Source organism: Eleutherodactylus coqui, chromosome 11, assembly GCF_035609145.1.
Source record: "Eleutherodactylus coqui strain aEleCoq1 chromosome 11, aEleCoq1.hap1, whole genome shotgun sequence".
Classification (NCBI taxonomy): Eukaryota; Metazoa; Chordata; class Amphibia; order Anura; family Eleutherodactylidae; genus Eleutherodactylus; species Eleutherodactylus coqui.
This window is the reverse complement of record NC_089847.1, coordinates 57,759,980-57,778,197: the sequence shown is the minus strand read 5'-3', so window position 1 is coordinate 57,778,197 and position 18,218 is coordinate 57,759,980. Positions and strand designations below refer to the sequence as shown.

Here is an 18,218-nt window from a genome sequence, read left to right as displayed (position 1 = left end):
ACAGACCACAATTCATGCAAGGCAAATGCATGGATTACATACCTATGGACAAGTTATCCATGTCTTTTCCAAAAAGGATCGTCCCAAGCCGATTTCATTTAGAATTGTCACGATGCAAAATGACAGAGAACTGCATGCTGCTGCCAAGTATGTGATGGGACTCGACTTCCTTGCTGTTCTATAGTGGTAGCCACCTGAAACTACATGCTGCATAGGATCTGTTCACACTTAATTTGCCATCTCTGTGACAAATAGCAAAACTTAGAACCACTCCTCAAAATCATCCTACATTTAAAAATTCTTCTCCTGGATCATCCTTGCCATCTTTCTGGTTTTCCACAGTTTTGCTCATGGGCGCTGTGGCTTAGTTGGTTAAAGCGCCTGTCTAGTAAACAGGAGATCCTGAGTTCAACTCTCAGCAGTGCCTTGTTCTCTTATTCTGCTCAATAATCAGCTTTTTTTTTCCAAAAGGGAGATGTTCATTAGCCAATGACATTAAAGATGCTCGTCCCACATCCCTAGAATACTCCACCCGAGTGGCAAAGAGTCAGCTCTGGTTTATTTTTAACAAGTAGATGGTTGCAACGTTTTGCATAATGTAGGATGGCATAAGGCACGATAAATTAGAGGTGCCGATTCACTATTGCCTGACTGATACGCTACATAATGCCTGTAAATATGTTTAGAGACTTCAATAGCATCCTTCTTGAACGGTGATGGTAAATTTTCTTCCTCGGGGCATTGCTTGCGCTGAGCATAGAGAATTTTCCAAAAAGGAATCGTACAACGAGGATGGGATTCAAACCCATGCGTGCAGAGCACAATGGATTAGCAGTCCATCGCCTTAACCACTCGGCCACCCCGTCAACAAAAGTACCTTTACCGAACCCACATTTGGAAAACAGTCGTGATGATTTTTAGGCTTCATTTTCTTTCCACATGCAACAGCGCCGTACATCAGACATTGGCTCAGCAGGTCTTGTTTTACATCCAACGTGATGACCCATGCTAATGGCATAAATACTAAACATTCAGTCCTCTCTGCTTCTCATTTATGTTGGCATTTCCCTAGCATTCCCTAAATCTGTCAATTCTGCCTTCTATCTAACTTTTAAAGTAAAACAGGCCACAATTCATGCAAGGCAAATGCATGGATTACATACCTATGGACAAATTATCCATGTCTTTTCCAAAAAGGATCGTCCCAAGCCGATTTCATTTAGAATTGTCACGATGCAAAATGACAGAGAACTGCATGCTGCTGCCAAGTATGTGATGGGACTCGACTTCCTTGCTGTTCTATAGTGGTAGCCACCTGAAACTACATGCTGCATAGGATCTGTTCACACTTAATTTGCCATCTCTGTGACAAATAGCAAAACTTAGAACCACTCCTCAAAATCATCCTACATTTAAAAATTCTTCTTCTGGATCATCCTTGCCATCTTTCTGGTTTTCCACAGTTTTGCTCATGGGCGCTGTGGCTTAGTTGGTTAAAGCGCCTGTCTAGTAAACAGGAGATCCTGAGTTCAACTCTCAGCAGTGCCTTGTTCTTTTATTCTGCTCAATAATCAGCTTTTTTTTTCCAAAAGGGAGATGTTCATTAGCCAATGACATTAAAGATGCTCGTCCCACATCCCTAGAATACTCCACCCGAGTGGCAAAGAGTCAGCTCTGGTTTATTTTTAACAAGTAGATGGTTGCAACGTTTTGCATAATGTAGGATGGCATAAGGCACGATAAATTAGAGGTGCCGATTCACTATTGCCTGACTGATACGCTACATAATGCCTGTAAATATGTTTAGAGACTTCAATAGCATCCTTCTTGAACGGTGATGGTAAATTTTCTTCCTCGGGGCATTGCTTGCGCTGAGCATAGAGAATTTTCCAAAAAGGAATCGTACAACGAGGATGGGATTCAAACCCATGCGTGCAGAGCACAATGGATTAGCAGTCCATCGCCTTAACCACTCGGCCACCCCGTCAACAAAAGTACCTTTACCGAACCCACATTTGGAAAACAGTCGTGATGATTTTTAGGCTTCATTTTCTTTCCACATGCAACAGCGCCGTACATCAGACATTGGCTCAGCAGGTCTTGTTTTACATCCAACGTGATGACCCATGCTAATGGCATAAATACTAAACATTCAGTCCTCTCTGCTTCTCATTTATGTTGGCATTTCCCTAGCATTCCCTAAATCTGTCAATTCTGCCTTCTATCTAACTTTTAAAGTAAAACAGGCCACAATTCATGCAAGGCAAATGCATGGATTACATACCTATGGACAAATTATCCATGTCTTTTCCAAAAAGGATCGTCCCAAGCCGATTTCATTTAGAATTGTCACGATGCAAAATGACAGAGAACTGCATGCTGCTGCCAAGTATGTGATGGGACTCGACTTCCTTGCTGTTCTATAGTGGTAGCCACCTGAAACTACATGCTGCATAGGATCTGTTCACACTTAATTTGCCATCTCTGTGACAAATAGCAAAACTTAGAACCACTCCTCAAAATCATCCTACATTTAAAAATTCTTCTCCTGGATCATCCTTGCCATCTTTCTGGTTTTCCACAGTTTTGCTCATGGGCGCTGTGGCTTAGTTGGTTAAAGCGCCTGTCTAGTAAACAGGAGATCCTGAGTTCAACTCTCAGCAGTGCCTTGTTCTCTTATTCTGCACAATAATCAGCTTTTTTTTTCCAAAAGGGAGATGTTCATTAGCCAATGACATTAAAGATGCTCTTCCCACATCCCTAGAATACTCCACCCGAGTGGCAAAGAGTCAGCTCTGGTTTAGTTTTAACAAGTAGATGGTTGCAACGTTTTGCAAAATGTAGGATGGCATAAGGCACGATAAATTAGAGGTGCCGATTCACTATTGCCTGACTGATACGCTACATAATGCCTGTAAATATGTTTAGAGACTTCAATAGCATCCTTCTTGAACGGTGATGGTAAATTTTCTTCCTCGGGGCATTGCTTGCGCTGAGCATAGAGAATTTTCCAAAAAGGAATCATACGACGAGGATGGGATTCGAACCCATGCGTGCAGAGCACAATGGATTAGCAGTCCATCGCCTTAACCACTCGGCCACCCCGTCAACAAAAATACCTTTACCGAACCCACATTTGGAAAACAGTCGTGATGATTCTTAGGCTTCATTTTCTTTCCACATGCAACAGCGCCGTACATCAGACATTGGCTCAGCAGGTCTTGTTTTACATCCAACGTGATGACCCATGCTAATGGCATAAATACTAAACATTCAGTCCTCTCTGCTTCTCATTTATGTTGGCATTTCCCTAGCATTCCCTAAATCTGTCAATTCTGCCTTCTATCTAACTTTTAAAGTAAAACAGGCCACAATTCATGCAAGGCAAATGCATGGATTACATACCTATGGACAAATTATCCATGTCTTTTCCAAAAAGGATCGTCCCAAGCCGATTTCATTTAGAATTGTCACGATGCAAAATGACAGAGAACTGCATGCTGCTGCCAAGTATGTGATGGGACTCGACTTCCTTGCTGTTCTATAGTGGTAGCCACCTGAAACTACATGCTGCATAGGATCTGTTCACACTTAATTTGCCATCTCTGTGACAAATAGCAAAACTTAGAACCACTCCTCAAAATCATCCTACATTTAAAAATTCTTCTCCTGGATCATCCTTGCCATCTTTCTGGTTTTCCACAGTTTTGCTCATGGGCGCTGTGGCTTAGTTGGTTAAAGCGCCTGTCTAGTAAACAGGAGATCCTGAGTTCAACTCTCAGCAGTGCCTTGTTCTCTTATTCTGCTCAATAATCAGCTTTTTTTTTCCAAAAGGGAGATGTTCATTAGCCAATGACATTAAAGATGCTCGTCCCACATCCCTAGAATACTCCACCCGAGTGGCAAAGAGTCAGCTCTGGTTTAGTTTTAACAAGTAGATGGTTGCAACGTTTTGCAAAATGTAGGATGGCATAAGGCACGATAAATTAGAGGTGCCGATTCACTATTGCCTGACTGATACGCTACATAATGCCTGTAAATATGTTTAGAGACTTCAATAGCATCCTTCTTGAACGGTGATGGTAAATTTTCTTCCTCGGGGCATTGCTTGCGCTGAGCATAGAGAATTTTCCAAAAAGGAATCGTACAACGAGGATGGGATTCAAACCCATGCGTGCAGAGCACAATGGATTAGCAGTCCATCGCCTTAACCACTCGGCCACCCCGTCAACAAAAGTACCTTTACCGAACCCACATTTGGAAAACAGTCGTGATGATTTATAGGCTTCATTTTCTTTCCACATGCAACAGCGCCGTACATCAGACATTGGCTCAGCAGGTCTTGTTTTACATCCAACGTGATGACCCATGCTAATGGCATAAATACTAAACATTCAGTCCTCTCTGCTTCTCATTTATGTTGGCATTTCCCTAGCATTCCCTAAATCTGTCAATTCTGCCTTCTATCTAACTTTTAAAGTAAAACAGGCCACAATTCATGCAAGGCAAATGCATGGATTACATACCTATGGACAAATTATCCATGTCTTTTCCAAAAAGGATCGTCCCAAGCCGATTTCATTTAGAATTGTCACGATGCAAAATGACAGAGAACTGCATGCTGCTGCCAAGTATGTGATGGGACTCGACTTCCTTGCTGTTCTATAGTGGTAGCCACCTGAAACTACATGCTGCATAGGATCTGTTCACACTTAATTTGCCATCTCTGTGACAAATAGCAAAACTTAGAACCACTCCTCAAAATCATCCTACATTTAAAAATTCTTCTCCTGGATCATCCTTGCCATCTTTCTGGTTTTCCACAGTTTTGCTCATGGGCGCTGTGGCTTAGTTGGTTAAAGCGCCTGTCTAGTAAACAGGAGATCCTGAGTTCAACTCTCAGCAGTGCCTTGTTCTTTTATTCTGCTCAATAATCAGCTTTTTTTTTCCAAAAGGGAGATGTTCATTAGCCAATGACATTAAAGATGCTCGTCCCACATCCCTAGAATACTCCACCCGAGTGGCAAAGAGTCAGCTCTGGTTTATTTTTAACAAGTAGATGGTTGCAACGTTTTGCATAATGTAGGATGGCATAAGGCACGATAAATTAGAGGTGCCGATTCACTATTGCCTGACTGATACGCTACATAATGCCTGTAAATATGTTTAGAGACTTCAATAGCATCCTTCTTGAACGGTGATGGTAAATTTTCTTCCTCGGGGCATTGCTTGCGCTGAGCATAGAGAATTATCCAAAAAGGAATCGTACAACGAGGATGGGATTCAAACCCATGTGTGCAGAGCACAATGGATTAGCAGTCCATCGCCTTAACCACTCGGCCACCCCGTCAACAAAAGTACCTTTACCGAACCCACATTTGGAAAACAGTCGTGATGATTTTTAGGCTTCATTTTCTTTCCACATGCAACAGCGCCGTACATCAGACATTGGCTCAGCAGGTCTTGTTTTACATCCAACGTGATGACCCATGCTAATGGCATAAATACTAAACATTCAGTCCTCTCTGCTTCTCATTTATGTTGGCATTTCCCTAGCATTCCCTAAATCTGTCAATTCTGCCTTCTATCTAACTTTTAAAGTAAAACAGGCCACAATTCATGCAAGGCAAATGCATGGATTACATACCTATGGACAAATTATCCATGTCTTTTCCAAAAAGGATCGTCCCAAGCCGATTTCATTTAGAATTGTCACGATGCAAAATGACAGAGAACTGCATGCTGCTGCCAAGTATGTGATGGGACTCGACTTCCTTGCTGTTCTATAGTGGTAGCCACCTGAAACTACATGCTGCATAGGATCTGTTCACACTTAATTTGCCATCTCTGTGACAAATAGCAAAACTTAGAACCACTCCTCAAAATCATCCTACATTTAAAAATTCTTCTCCTGGATCATCCTTGCCATCTTTCTGGTTTTCCACAGTTTTGCTCATGGGCGCTGTGGCTTAGTTGGTTAAAGCGCCTGTCTAGTAAACAGGAGATCCTGAGTTCAACTCTCAGCAGTGCCTTGTTCTCTTATTCTGCTCAATAATCAGCTTTTTTTTTCCAAAAGGGAGATGTTCATTAGCCAATGACATTAAAGATGCTCGTCCCACATCCCTAGAATACTCCACCCGAGTGGCAAAGAGTCAGCTCTGGTTTATTTTTAACAAGTAGATGGTTGCAACGTTTTGCATAATGTAGGATGGCATAAGGCACGATAAATTAGAGGTGCCGATTCACTATTGCCTGACTGATACGCTACATAATGCCTGTAAATATGTTTAGAGACTTCAATAGCATCCTTCTTGAACGGTGATGGTAAATTTTCTTCCTCGGGGCATTGCTTGCGCTGAGCATAGAGAATTATCCAAAAAGGAATCGTACAACGAGGATGGGATTCAAACCCATGTGTGCAGAGCACAATGGATTAGCAGTCCATCGCCTTAACCACTCGGCCACCCCGTCAACAAAAGTACCTTTACCGAACCCACATTTGGAAAACAGTCGTGATGATTTTTAGGCTTCATTTTCTTTCCACATGCAACAGCGCCGTACATCAGACATTGGCTCAGCAGGTCTTGTTTTACATCCAACGTGATGACCCATGCTAATGGCATAAATACTAAACATTCAGTCCTCTCTGCTTCTCATTTATGTTGGCATTTCCCTAGCATTCCCTAAATCTGTCAATTCTGCCTTCTATCTAACTTTTAAAGTAAAACAGGCCACAATTCATGCAAGGCAAATGCATGGATTACATACCTATGGACAAATTATCCATGTCTTTTCCAAAAAGGATCGTCCCAAGCCGATTTCATTTAGAATTGTCACGATGCAAAATGACAGAGAACTGCATGCTGCTGCCAAGTATGTGATGGGACTCGACTTCCTTGCTGTTCTATAGTGGTAGCCACCTGAAACTACATGCTGCATAGGATCTGTTCACACTTAATTTGCCATCTCTGTGACAAATAGCAAAACTTAGAACCACTCCTCAAAATCATCCTACATTTAAAAATTCTTCTCCTGGATCATCCTTGCCATCTTTCTGGTTTTCCACAGTTTTGCTCATGGGCGCTGTGGCTTAGTTGGTTAAAGCGCCTGTCTAGTAAACAGGAGATCCTGAGTTCAACTCTCAGCAGTGCCTTGTTCTCTTATTCTGCTCAATAATCAGCTTTTTTTTTCCAAAAGGGAGATGTTCATTAGCCAATGACATTAAAGATGCTCGTCCCACATCCCTAGAATACTCCACCCGAGTGGCAAAGAGTCAGCTCTGGTTTATTTTTAACAAGTAGATGGTTGCAACGTTTTGCATAATGTAGGATGGCATAAGGCACGATAAATTAGAGGTGCCGATTCACTATTGCCTGACTGATACGCTACATAATGCCTGTAAATATGTTTAGAGACTTCAATAGCATCCTTCTTGAACGGTGATGGTAAATTTTCTTCCTCGGGGCATTGCTTGCGCTGAGCATAGAGAATTTTCCAAAAAGGAATCGTACAACGAGGATGGGATTCAAACCCATGCGTGCAGAGCACAATGGATTAGCAGTCCATCGCCTTAACCACTCGGCCACCCCATCAACAAAAGTACCTTTACCGAACCCACATTTGGAAAACAGTCGTGATGATTTTTAGGCTTCATTTTCTTTCCACATGCAACAGCGCCGTACATCAGACATTGGCTCAGCAGGTCTTGTTTTACATCCAACGTGATGACCCATGCTAATGGCATAAATACTAAACATTCAGTCCTCTCTGCTTCTCATTTATGTTGGCATTTCCCTAGCATTCCCTAAATCTGTCAATTCTGCCTTCTATCTAACTTTTAAAGTAAAACAGGCCACAATTCATGCAAGGCAAATGCATGGATTACATACCTATGGACAAATTATCCATGTCTTTTCCAAAAAGGATCGTCCCAAGCCGATTTCATTTAGAATTGTCACGATGCAAAATGACAGAGAACTGCATGCTGCTGCCAAGTATGTGATGGGACTCGACTTCCTTGCTGTTCTATAGTGGTAGCCACCTGAAACTACATGCTGCATAGGATCTGTTCACACTTAATTTGCCATCTCTGTGACAAATAGCAAAACTTAGAACCACTCCTCAAAATCATCCTACATTTAAAAATTCTTCTTCTGGATCATCCTTGCCATCTTTCTGGTTTTCCACAGTTTTGCTCATGGGCGCTGTGGCTTAGTTGGTTAAAGCGCCTGTCTAGTAAGCAGGAGATCCTGAGTTCAACTCTCAGCAGTGCCTTGTTCTTTTATTCTGCTCAATAATCAGCTTTTTTTTTCCAAAAGGGAGATGTTCATTAGCCAATGACATTAAAGATGCTCGTCCCACATCCCTAGAATACTCCACCCGAGTGGCAAAGAGTCAGCTCTGGTTTATTTTTAACAAGTAGATGGTTGCAACGTTTTGCATAATGTAGGATGGCATAAGGCACGATAAATTAGAGGTGCCGATTCACTATTGCCTGACTGATACGCTACATAATGCCTGTAAATATGTTTAGAGACTTCAATAGCATCCTTCTTGAACGGTGATGGTAAATTTTCTTCCTCGGGGCATTGCTTGCGCTGAGCATAGAGAATTTTCCAAAAAGGAATCGTACAACGAGGATGGGATTCAAACCCATGCGTGCAGAGCACAATGGATTAGCAGTCCATCGCCTTAACCACTCGGCCACCCCGTCAACAAAAGTACCTTTACCGAACCCACATTTGGAAAACAGTCGTGATGATTTTTAGGCTTCATTTTCTTTCCACATGCAACAGCGCCGTACATCAGACATTGGCTCAGCAGGTCTTGTTTTACATCCAACGTGATGACCCATGCTAATGGCATAAATACTAAACATTCAGTCCTCTCTGCTTCTCATTTATGTTGGCATTTCCCTAGCATTCCCTAAATCTGTCAATTCTGCCTTCTATCTAACTTTTAAAGTAAAACAGGCCACAATTCATGCAAGGCAAATGCATGGATTACATACCTATGGACAAATTATCCATGTCTTTTCCAAAAAGGATCGTCCCAAGCCGATTTCATTTAGAATTGTCACGATGCAAAATGACAGAGAACTGCATGCTGCTGCCAAGTATGTGATGGGACTCGACTTCCTTGCTGTTCTATAGTGGTAGCCACCTGAAACTACATGCTGCATAGGATCTGTTCACACTTAATTTGCCATCTCTGTGACAAATAGCAAAACTTAGAACCACTCCTCAAAATCATCCTACATTTAAAAATTCTTCTCCTGGATCATCCTTGCCATCTTTCTGGTTTTCCACAGTTTTGCTCATGGGCGCTGTGGCTTAGTTGGTTAAAGCGCCTGTCTAGTAAACAGGAGATCCTGAGTTCAACTCTCAGCAGTGCCTTGTTCTCTTATTCTGCACAATAATCAGCTTTTTTTTTCCAAAAGGGAGATGTTCATTAGCCAATGACATTAAAGATGCTCTTCCCACATCCCTAGAATACTCCACCCGAGTGGCAAAGAGTCAGCTCTGGTTTAGTTTTAACAAGTAGATGGTTGCAACGTTTTGCAAAATGTAGGATGGCATAAGGCACGATAAATTAGAGGTGCCGATTCACTATTGCCTGACTGATACGCTACATAATGCCTGTAAATATGTTTAGAGACTTCAATAGCATCCTTCTTGAACGGTGATGGTAAATTTTCTTCCTCGGGGCATTGCTTGCGCTGAGCATAGAGAATTTTCCAAAAAGGAATCGTACAACGAGGATGGGATTCAAACCCATGCGTGCAGAGCACAATGGATTAGCAGTCCATCGCCTTAACCACTCGGCCACCCCGTCAACAAAAGTACCTTTACCGAACCCACATTTGGAAAACAGTCGTGATGATTTATAGGCTTCATTTTCTTTCCACATGCAACAGCGCCGTACATCAGACATTGGCTCAGCAGGTCTTGTTTTACATCCAACGTGATGACCCATGCTAATGGCATAAATACTAAACATTCAGTCCTCTCTGCTTCTCATTTATGTTGGCATTTCCCTAGCATTCCCTAAATCTGTCAATTCTGCCTTCTATCTAACTTTTAAAGTAAAACAGGCCACAATTCATGCAAGGCAAATGCATGGATTACATACCTATGGACAAATTATCCATGTCTTTTCCAAAAAGGATCGTCCCAAGCCGATTTCATTTAGAATTGTCACGATGCAAAATGACAGAGAACTGCATGCTGCTGCCAAGTATGTGATGGGACTCGACTTCCTTGCTGTTCTATAGTGGTAGCCACCTGAAACTACATGCTGCATAGGATCTGTTCACACTTAATTTGCCATCTCTGTGACAAATAGCAAAACTTAGAACCACTCCTCAAAATCATCCTACATTTAAAAATTCTTCTCCTGGATCATCCTTGCCATCTTTCTGGTTTTCCACAGTTTTGCTCATGGGCGCTGTGGCTTAGTTGGTTAAAGCGCCTGTCTAGTAAACAGGAGATCCTGAGTTCAACTCTCAGCAGTGCCTTGTTCTTTTATTCTGCTCAATAATCAGCTTTTTTTTTCCAAAAGGGAGATGTTCATTAGCCAATGACATTAAAGATGCTCGTCCCACATCCCTAGAATACTCCACCCGAGTGGCAAAGAGTCAGCTCTGGTTTATTTTTAACAAGTAGATGGTTGCAACGTTTTGCATAATGTAGGATGGCATAAGGCACGATAAATTAGAGGTGCCGATTCACTATTGCCTGACTGATACGCTACATAATGCCTGTAAATATGTTTAGAGACTTCAATAGCATCCTTCTTGAACGGTGATGGTAAATTTTCTTCCTCGGGGCATTGCTTGCGCTGAGCATAGAGAATTTTCCAAAAAGGAATCGTACAACGAGGATGGGATTCAAACCCATGCGTGCAGAGCACAATGGATTAGCAGTCCATCGCCTTAACCACTCGGCCACCCCGTCAACAAAAGTACCTTTACCGAACCCACATTTGGAAAACAGTCGTGATGATTTTTAGGCTTCATTTTCTTTCCACATGCAACAGCGCCGTACATCAGACATTGGCTCAGCAGGTCTTGTTTTACATCCAACGTGATGACCCATGCTAATGGCATAAATACTAAACATTCAGTCCTCTCTGCTTCTCATTTATGTTGGCATTTCCCTAGCATTCCCTAAATCTGTCAATTCTGCCTTCTATCTAACTTTTAAAGTAAAACAGGCCACAATTCATGCAAGGCAAATGCATGGATTACATACCTATGGACAAATTATCCATGTCTTTTCCAAAAAGGATCGTCCCAAGCCGATTTCATTTAGAATTGTCACGATGCAAAATGACAGAGAACTGCATGCTGCTGCCAAGTATGTGATGGGACTCGACTTCCTTGCTGTTCTATAGTGGTAGCCACCTGAAACTACATGCTGCATAGGATCTGTTCACACTTAATTTGCCATCTCTGTGACAAATAGCAAAACTTAGAACCACTCCTCAAAATCATCCTACATTTAAAAATTCTTCTCCTGGATCATCCTTGCCATCTTTCTGGTTTTCCACAGTTTTGCTCATGGGCGCTGTGGCTTAGTTGGTTAAAGCGCCTGTCTAGTAAACAGGAGATCCTGAGTTCAACTCTCAGCAGTGCCTTGTTCTCTTATTCTGCACAATAATCAGCTTTTTTTTTCCAAAAGGGAGATGTTCATTAGCCAATGACATTAAAGATGCTCTTCCCACATCCCTAGAATACTCCACCCGAGTGGCAAAGAGTCAGCTCTGGTTTAGTTTTAACAAGTAGATGGTTGCAACGTTTTGCAAAATGTAGGATGGCATAAGGCACGATAAATTAGAGGTGCCGATTCACTATTGCCTGACTGATACGCTACATAATGCCTGTAAATATGTTTAGAGACTTCAATAGCATCCTTCTTGAACGGTGATGGTAAATTTTCTTCCTCGGGGCATTGCTTGCGCTGAGCATAGAGAATTTTCCAAAAAGGAATCATACGACGAGGATGGAATTCGAACCCATGCGTGCAGAGCACAATGGATTAGCAGTCCATCGCCTTAACCACTCGGCCACCCCGTCAACAAAAGTACCTTTACCGAACCCACATTTGGAAAACAGTCGTGATGATTCTTAGGCTTCATTTTCTTTCCACATGCAACAGCGCCGTACATCAGACATTGGCTCAGCAGGTCTTGTTTTACATCCAACGTGATGACCCATGCTAATGGCATAAATACTAAACATTCAGTCCTCTCTGCTTCTCATTTATGTTGGCATTTCCCTAGCATTCCCTAAATCTGTCAATTCTGCCTTCTATCTAACTTTTAAAGTAAAACAGGCCACAATTCATGCAAGGCAAATGCATGGATTACATACCTATGGACAAATTATCCATGTCTTTTCCAAAAAGGATCGTCCCAAGCCGATTTCATTTAGAATTGTCACGATGCAAAATGACAGAGAACTGCATGCTGCTGCCAAGTATGTGATGGGACTCGACTTCCTTGCTGTTCTATAGTGGTAGCCACCTGAAACTACATGCTGCATAGGATCTGTTCACACTTAATTTGCCATCTCTGTGACAAATAGCAAAACTTAGAACCACTCCTCAAAATCATCCTACATTTAAAAATTCTTCTCCTGGATCATCCTTGCCATCTTTCTGGTTTTCCACAGTTTTGCTCATGGGCGCTGTGGCTTAGTTGGTTAAAGCGCCTGTCTAGTAAACAGGAGATCCTGAGTTCAACTCTCAGCAGTGCCTTGTTCTCTTATTCTGCTCAATAATCAGCTTTTTTTTTCCAAAAGGGAGATGTTCATTAGCCAATGACATTAAAGATGCTCGTCCCACATCCCTAGAATACTCCACCCGAGTGGCAAAGAGTCAGCTCTGGTTTAGTTTTAACAAGTAGATGGTTGCAACGTTTTGCAAAATGTAGGATGGCATAAGGCACGATAAATTAGAGGTGCCGATTCACTATTGCCTGACTGATACGCTACATAATGCCTGTAAATATGTTTAGAGACTTCAATAGCATCCTTCTTGAACGGTGATGGTAAATTTTCTTCCTCGGGGCATTGCTTGCGCTGAGCATAGAGAATTTTCCAAAAAGGAATCGTACAACGAGGATGGGATTCAAACCCATGCGTGCAGAGCACAATGGATTAGCAGTCCATCGCCTTAACCACTCGGCCACCCCGTCAACAAAAGTACCTTTACCGAACCCACATTTGGAAAACAGTCGTGATGATTTATAGGCTTCATTTTCTTTCCACATGCAACAGCGCCGTACATCAGACATTGGCTCAGCAGGTCTTGTTTTACATCCAACGTGATGACCCATGCTAATGGCATAAATACTAAACATTCAGTCCTCTCTGCTTCTCATTTATGTTGGCATTTCCCTAGCATTCCCTAAATCTGTCAATTCTGCCTTCTATCTAACTTTTAAAGTAAAACAGGCCACAATTCATGCAAGGCAAATGCATGGATTACATACCTATGGACAAATTATCCATGTCTTTTCCAAAAAGGATCGTCCCAAGCCGATTTCATTTAGAATTGTCACGATGCAAAATGACAGAGAACTGCATGCTGCTGCCAAGTATGTGATGGGACTCGACTTCCTTGCTGTTCTATAGTGGTAGCCACCTGAAACTACATGCTGCATAGGATCTGTTCACACTTAATTTGCCATCTCTGTGACAAATAGCAAAACTTAGAACCACTCCTCAAAATCATCCTACATTTAAAAATTCTTCTCCTGGATCATCCTTGCCATCTTTCTGGTTTTCCACAGTTTTGCTCATGGGCGCTGTGGCTTAGTTGGTTAAAGCGCCTGTCTAGTAAACAGGAGATCCTGAGTTCAACTCTCAGCAGTGCCTTGTTCTTTTATTCTGCTCAATAATCAGCTTTTTTTTTCCAAAAGGGAGATGTTCATTAGCCAATGACATTAAAGATGCTCGTCCCACATCCCTAGAATACTCCACCCGAGTGGCAAAGAGTCAGCTCTGGTTTATTTTTAACAAGTAGATGGTTGCAACGTTTTGCATAATGTAGGATGGCATAAGGCACGATAAATTAGAGGTGCCGATTCACTATTGCCTGACTGATACGCTACATAATGCCTGTAAATATGTTTAGAGACTTCAATAGCATCCTTCTTGAACGGTGATGGTAAATTTTCTTCCTCGGGGCATTGCTTGCGCTGAGCATAGAGAATTTTCCAAAAAGGAATCGTACAACGAGGATGGGATTCAAACCCATGCGTGCAGAGCACAATGGATTAGCAGTCCATCGCCTTAACCACTCGGCCACCCCATCAACAAAAGTACCTTTACCGAACCCACATTTGGAAAACAGTCGTGATGATTTTTAGGCTTCATTTTCTTTCCACATGCAACAGCGCCGTACATCAGACATTGGCTCAGCAGGTCTTGTTTTACATCCAACGTGATGACCCATGCTAATGGCATAAATACTAAACATTCAGTCCTCTCTGCTTCTCATTTATGTTGGCATTTCCCTAGCATTCCCTAAATCTGTCAATTCTGCCTTCTATCTAACTTTTAAAGTAAAACAGGCCACAATTCATGCAAGGCAAATGCATGGATTACATACCTATGGACAAATTATCCATGTCTTTTCCAAAAAGGATCGTCCCAAGCCGATTTCATTTAGAATTGTCACGATGCAAAATGACAGAGAACTGCATGCTGCTGCCAAGTATGTGATGGGACTCGACTTCCTTGCTGTTCTATAGTGGTAGCCACCTGAAACTACATGCTGCATAGGATCTGTTCACACTTAATTTGCCATCTCTGTGACAAATAGCAAAACTTAGAACCACTCCTCAAAATCATCCTACATTTAAAAATTCTTCTTCTGGATCATCCTTGCCATCTTTCTGGTTTTCCACAGTTTTGCTCATGGGCGCTGTGGCTTAGTTGGTTAAAGCGCCTGTCTAGTAAGCAGGAGATCCTGAGTTCAACTCTCAGCAGTGCCTTGTTCTTTTATTCTGCTCAATAATCAGCTTTTTTTTTCCAAAAGGGAGATGTTCATTAGCCAATGACATTAAAGATGCTCGTCCCACATCCCTAGAATACTCCACCCGAGTGGCAAAGAGTCAGCTCTGGTTTATTTTTAACAAGTAGATGGTTGCAACGTTTTGCATAATGTAGGATGGCATAAGGCACGATAAATTAGAGGTGCCGATTCACTATTGCCTGACTGATACGCTACATAATGCCTGTAAATATGTTTAGAGACTTCAATAGCATCCTTCTTGAACGGTGATGGTAAATTTTCTTCCTCGGGGCATTGCTTGCGCTGAGCATAGAGAATTTTCCAAAAAGGAATCGTACAACGAGGATGGGATTCAAACCCATGCGTGCAGAGCACAATGGATTAGCAGTCCATCGCCTTAACCACTCGGCCACCCCGTCAACAAAAGTACCTTTACCGAACCCACATTTGGAAAACAGTCGTGATGATTTTTAGGCTTCATTTTCTTTCCACATGCAACAGCGCCGTACATCAGACATTGGCTCAGCAGGTCTTGTTTTACATCCAACGTGATGACCCATGCTAATGGCATAAATACTAAACATTCAGTCCTCTCTGCTTCTCATTTATGTTGGCATTTCCCTAGCATTCCCTAAATCTGTCAATTCTGCCTTCTATCTAACTTTTAAAGTAAAACAGGCCACAATTCATGCAAGGCAAATGCATGGATTACATACCTATGGACAAATTATCCATGTCTTTTCCAAAAAGGATCGTCCCAAGCCGATTTCATTTAGAATTGTCACGATGCAAAATGACAGAGAACTGCATGCTGCTGCCAAGTATGTGATGGGACTCGACTTCCTTGCTGTTCTATAGTGGTAGCCACCTGAAACTACATGCTGCATAGGATCTGTTCACACTTAATTTGCCATCTCTGTGACAAATAGCAAAACTTAGAACCACTCCTCAAAATCATCCTACATTTAAAAATTCTTCTCCTGGATCATCCTTGCCATCTTTCTGGTTTTCCACAGTTTTGCTCATGGGCGCTGTGGCTTAGTTGGTTAAAGCGCCTGTCTAGTAAACAGGAGATCCTGAGTTCAACTCTCAGCAGTGCCTTGTTCTCTTATTCTGCACAATAATCAGCTTTTTTTTTCCAAAAGGGAGATGTTCATTAGCCAATGACATTAAAGATGCTCTTCCCACATCCCTAGAATACTCCACCCGAGTGGCAAAGAGTCAGCTCTGGTTTAGTTTTAACAAGTAGATGGTTGCAACGTTTTGCAAAATGTAGGATGGCATAAGGCACGATAAATTAGAGGTGCCGATTCACTATTGCCTGACTGATACGCTACATAATGCCTGTAAATATGTTTAGAGACTTCAATAGCATCCTTCTTGAACGGTGATGGTAAATTTTCTTCCTCGGGGCATTGCTTGCGCTGAGCATAGAGAATTTTCCAAAAAGGAATCATACGACGAGGATGGAATTCGAACCCATGCGTGCAGAGCACAATGGATTAGCAGTCCATCGCCTTAACCACTCGGCCACCCCGTCAACAAAAGTACCTTTACCGAACCCACATTTGGAAAACAGTCGTGATGATTCTTAGGCTTCATTTTCTTTCCACATGCAACAGCGCCGTACATCAGACATTGGCTCAGCAGGTCTTGTTTTACATCCAACGTGATGACCCATGCTAATGGCATAAATACTAAACATTCAGTCCTCTCTGCTTCTCATTTATGTTGGCATTTCCCTAGCATTCCCTAAATCTGTCAATTCTGCCTTCTATCTAACTTTTAAAGTAAAACAGGCCACAATTCATGCAAGGCAAATGCATGGATTACATACCTATGGACAAATTATCCATGTCTTTTCCAAAAAGGATCGTCCCAAGCCGATTTCATTTAGAATTGTCACGATGCAAAATGACAGAGAACTGCATGCTGCTGCCAAGTATGTGATGGGACTCGACTTCCTTGCTGTTCTATAGTGGTAGCCACCTGAAACTACATGCTGCATAGGATCTGTTCACACTTAATTTGCCATCTCTGTGACAAATAGCAAAACTTAGAACCACTCCTCAAAATCATCCTACATTTAAAAATTCTTCTCCTGGATCATCCTTGCCATCTTTCTGGTTTTCCACAGTTTTGCTCATGGGCGCTGTGGCTTAGTTGGTTAAAGCGCCTGTCTAGTAAACAGGAGATCCTGAGTTCAACTCTCAGCAGTGCCTTGTTCTCTTATTCTGCTCAATAATCAGCTTTTTTTTCCAAAAGGGAGATGTTCACTAGCCAATGACATTAAAGATGCTCGTCCCACATCCCTAGAATACTCCACCCGAGTGGCAAAGAGTCAGCTCTGGTTTAGTTTTAACAAGTAGATGGTTGCAACGTTTTGCAAAATGTAGGATGGCATAAGGCACGATAAATTAGAGGTGCCGATTCACTATTGCCTGACTGATACGCTACATAATGCCTGTAAATATGTTTAGAGACTTCAATAGCATCCTTCTTGAACGGTGATGGTAAATTTTCTTCCTCGGGGCATTGCTTGCGCTGAGCATAGAGAATTTTCCAAAAAGAAATCATACGACGAGGATGGGATTCGAACCCATGTGTGCAGAGCACAATGGATTAGCAGTCCATCACCTTAACCACTCGGCCACCCCGTCAACAAAAGTACCTTTACCGAACCCACATTTGGAAAACAGTCGTGATGATTCTTAGGCTTCATTTTCTTTCCACATGCAACAGCGCCGTACATCAGACATTGGCTCAGCAGGTCTTGTTTTACATCCAACGTGATGACCCATGCTAATGGCATAAATACTAAACATTCAGTCCTCTCTGCTTCTCATTTATGTTGGCATTTCCCTAGCATTCCCTAAATCTGTCAATTCTGCCTTCTATCTAACTTTTAAAGTAAAACAGGCCACAATTCATGCAAGGCAAATGCATGGATTACATACCTATGGACAAATTATCCATGTCTTTTCCAAAAAGGATCGTCCCAAGCCGATTTCATTTAGAATTGTCACGATGCAAAATGACAGAGAACTGCATGCTGCTGCCAAGTATGTGATGGGACTCGACTTCCTTGCTGTTCTATAGTGGTAGCCACCTGAAACTACGTATCAGTCAGGCAATAGTGAATCGGCACCTCTAATTTATCGTGCCTTATGCCATCCTAGATTTTGCAAAACGTTGCAA

At 42.1% G+C, this 18,218-nt stretch overlaps 15 non-coding genes across 15 annotated transcripts; 14 read left to right on the top strand and 1 right to left on the bottom strand.

Annotated features, from left to right (window-relative positions):
- Positions 1-353: 353 nt before the first annotated feature.
- On the top strand, positions 354-427 carry TRNAT-AGU (transfer RNA threonine (anticodon AGU)). The gene has a single exon. It is a non-coding gene; the product is annotated as a tRNA-Thr (tRNA).
- Positions 428-1,474: 1,047 nt separating this feature from the next.
- TRNAT-AGU (transfer RNA threonine (anticodon AGU)) lies at positions 1,475-1,548 on the top strand. Its single transcript has one exon. It is a non-coding gene; the product is annotated as a tRNA-Thr (tRNA).
- A 1,047-nt stretch (positions 1,549-2,595) lies between these two features.
- On the top strand, positions 2,596-2,669 carry TRNAT-AGU (transfer RNA threonine (anticodon AGU)). Its single transcript has one exon. It is a non-coding gene; the product is annotated as a tRNA-Thr (tRNA).
- Positions 2,670-3,026: 357 nt separating this feature from the next.
- Positions 3,027-3,108, bottom strand: TRNAS-GCU (transfer RNA serine (anticodon GCU)). The gene has a single exon. It is a non-coding gene; the product is annotated as a tRNA-Ser (tRNA).
- Positions 3,109-3,716: 608 nt separating this feature from the next.
- TRNAT-AGU (transfer RNA threonine (anticodon AGU)) lies at positions 3,717-3,790 on the top strand. Its single transcript has one exon. It is a non-coding gene; the product is annotated as a tRNA-Thr (tRNA).
- Positions 3,791-4,837: 1,047 nt separating this feature from the next.
- Positions 4,838-4,911, top strand: TRNAT-AGU (transfer RNA threonine (anticodon AGU)). Its single transcript has one exon. It is a non-coding gene; the product is annotated as a tRNA-Thr (tRNA).
- Positions 4,912-5,958: 1,047 nt separating this feature from the next.
- On the top strand, positions 5,959-6,032 carry TRNAT-AGU (transfer RNA threonine (anticodon AGU)). The gene has a single exon. It is a non-coding gene; the product is annotated as a tRNA-Thr (tRNA).
- A 1,047-nt stretch (positions 6,033-7,079) lies between these two features.
- Positions 7,080-7,153, top strand: TRNAT-AGU (transfer RNA threonine (anticodon AGU)). Its single transcript has one exon. It is a non-coding gene; the product is annotated as a tRNA-Thr (tRNA).
- Positions 7,154-9,321: 2,168 nt separating this feature from the next.
- On the top strand, positions 9,322-9,395 carry TRNAT-AGU (transfer RNA threonine (anticodon AGU)). Its single transcript has one exon. It is a non-coding gene; the product is annotated as a tRNA-Thr (tRNA).
- A 1,047-nt stretch (positions 9,396-10,442) lies between these two features.
- Positions 10,443-10,516, top strand: TRNAT-AGU (transfer RNA threonine (anticodon AGU)). The gene has a single exon. It is a non-coding gene; the product is annotated as a tRNA-Thr (tRNA).
- Positions 10,517-11,563: 1,047 nt separating this feature from the next.
- On the top strand, positions 11,564-11,637 carry TRNAT-AGU (transfer RNA threonine (anticodon AGU)). Its single transcript has one exon. It is a non-coding gene; the product is annotated as a tRNA-Thr (tRNA).
- A 1,047-nt stretch (positions 11,638-12,684) lies between these two features.
- TRNAT-AGU (transfer RNA threonine (anticodon AGU)) lies at positions 12,685-12,758 on the top strand. The gene has a single exon. It is a non-coding gene; the product is annotated as a tRNA-Thr (tRNA).
- Positions 12,759-13,805: 1,047 nt separating this feature from the next.
- TRNAT-AGU (transfer RNA threonine (anticodon AGU)) lies at positions 13,806-13,879 on the top strand. The gene has a single exon. It is a non-coding gene; the product is annotated as a tRNA-Thr (tRNA).
- A 2,168-nt stretch (positions 13,880-16,047) lies between these two features.
- On the top strand, positions 16,048-16,121 carry TRNAT-AGU (transfer RNA threonine (anticodon AGU)). Its single transcript has one exon. It is a non-coding gene; the product is annotated as a tRNA-Thr (tRNA).
- Positions 16,122-17,168: 1,047 nt separating this feature from the next.
- TRNAT-AGU (transfer RNA threonine (anticodon AGU)) lies at positions 17,169-17,242 on the top strand. Its single transcript has one exon. It is a non-coding gene; the product is annotated as a tRNA-Thr (tRNA).
- The last annotated feature ends 976 nt before the right edge of the window (positions 17,243-18,218 follow it).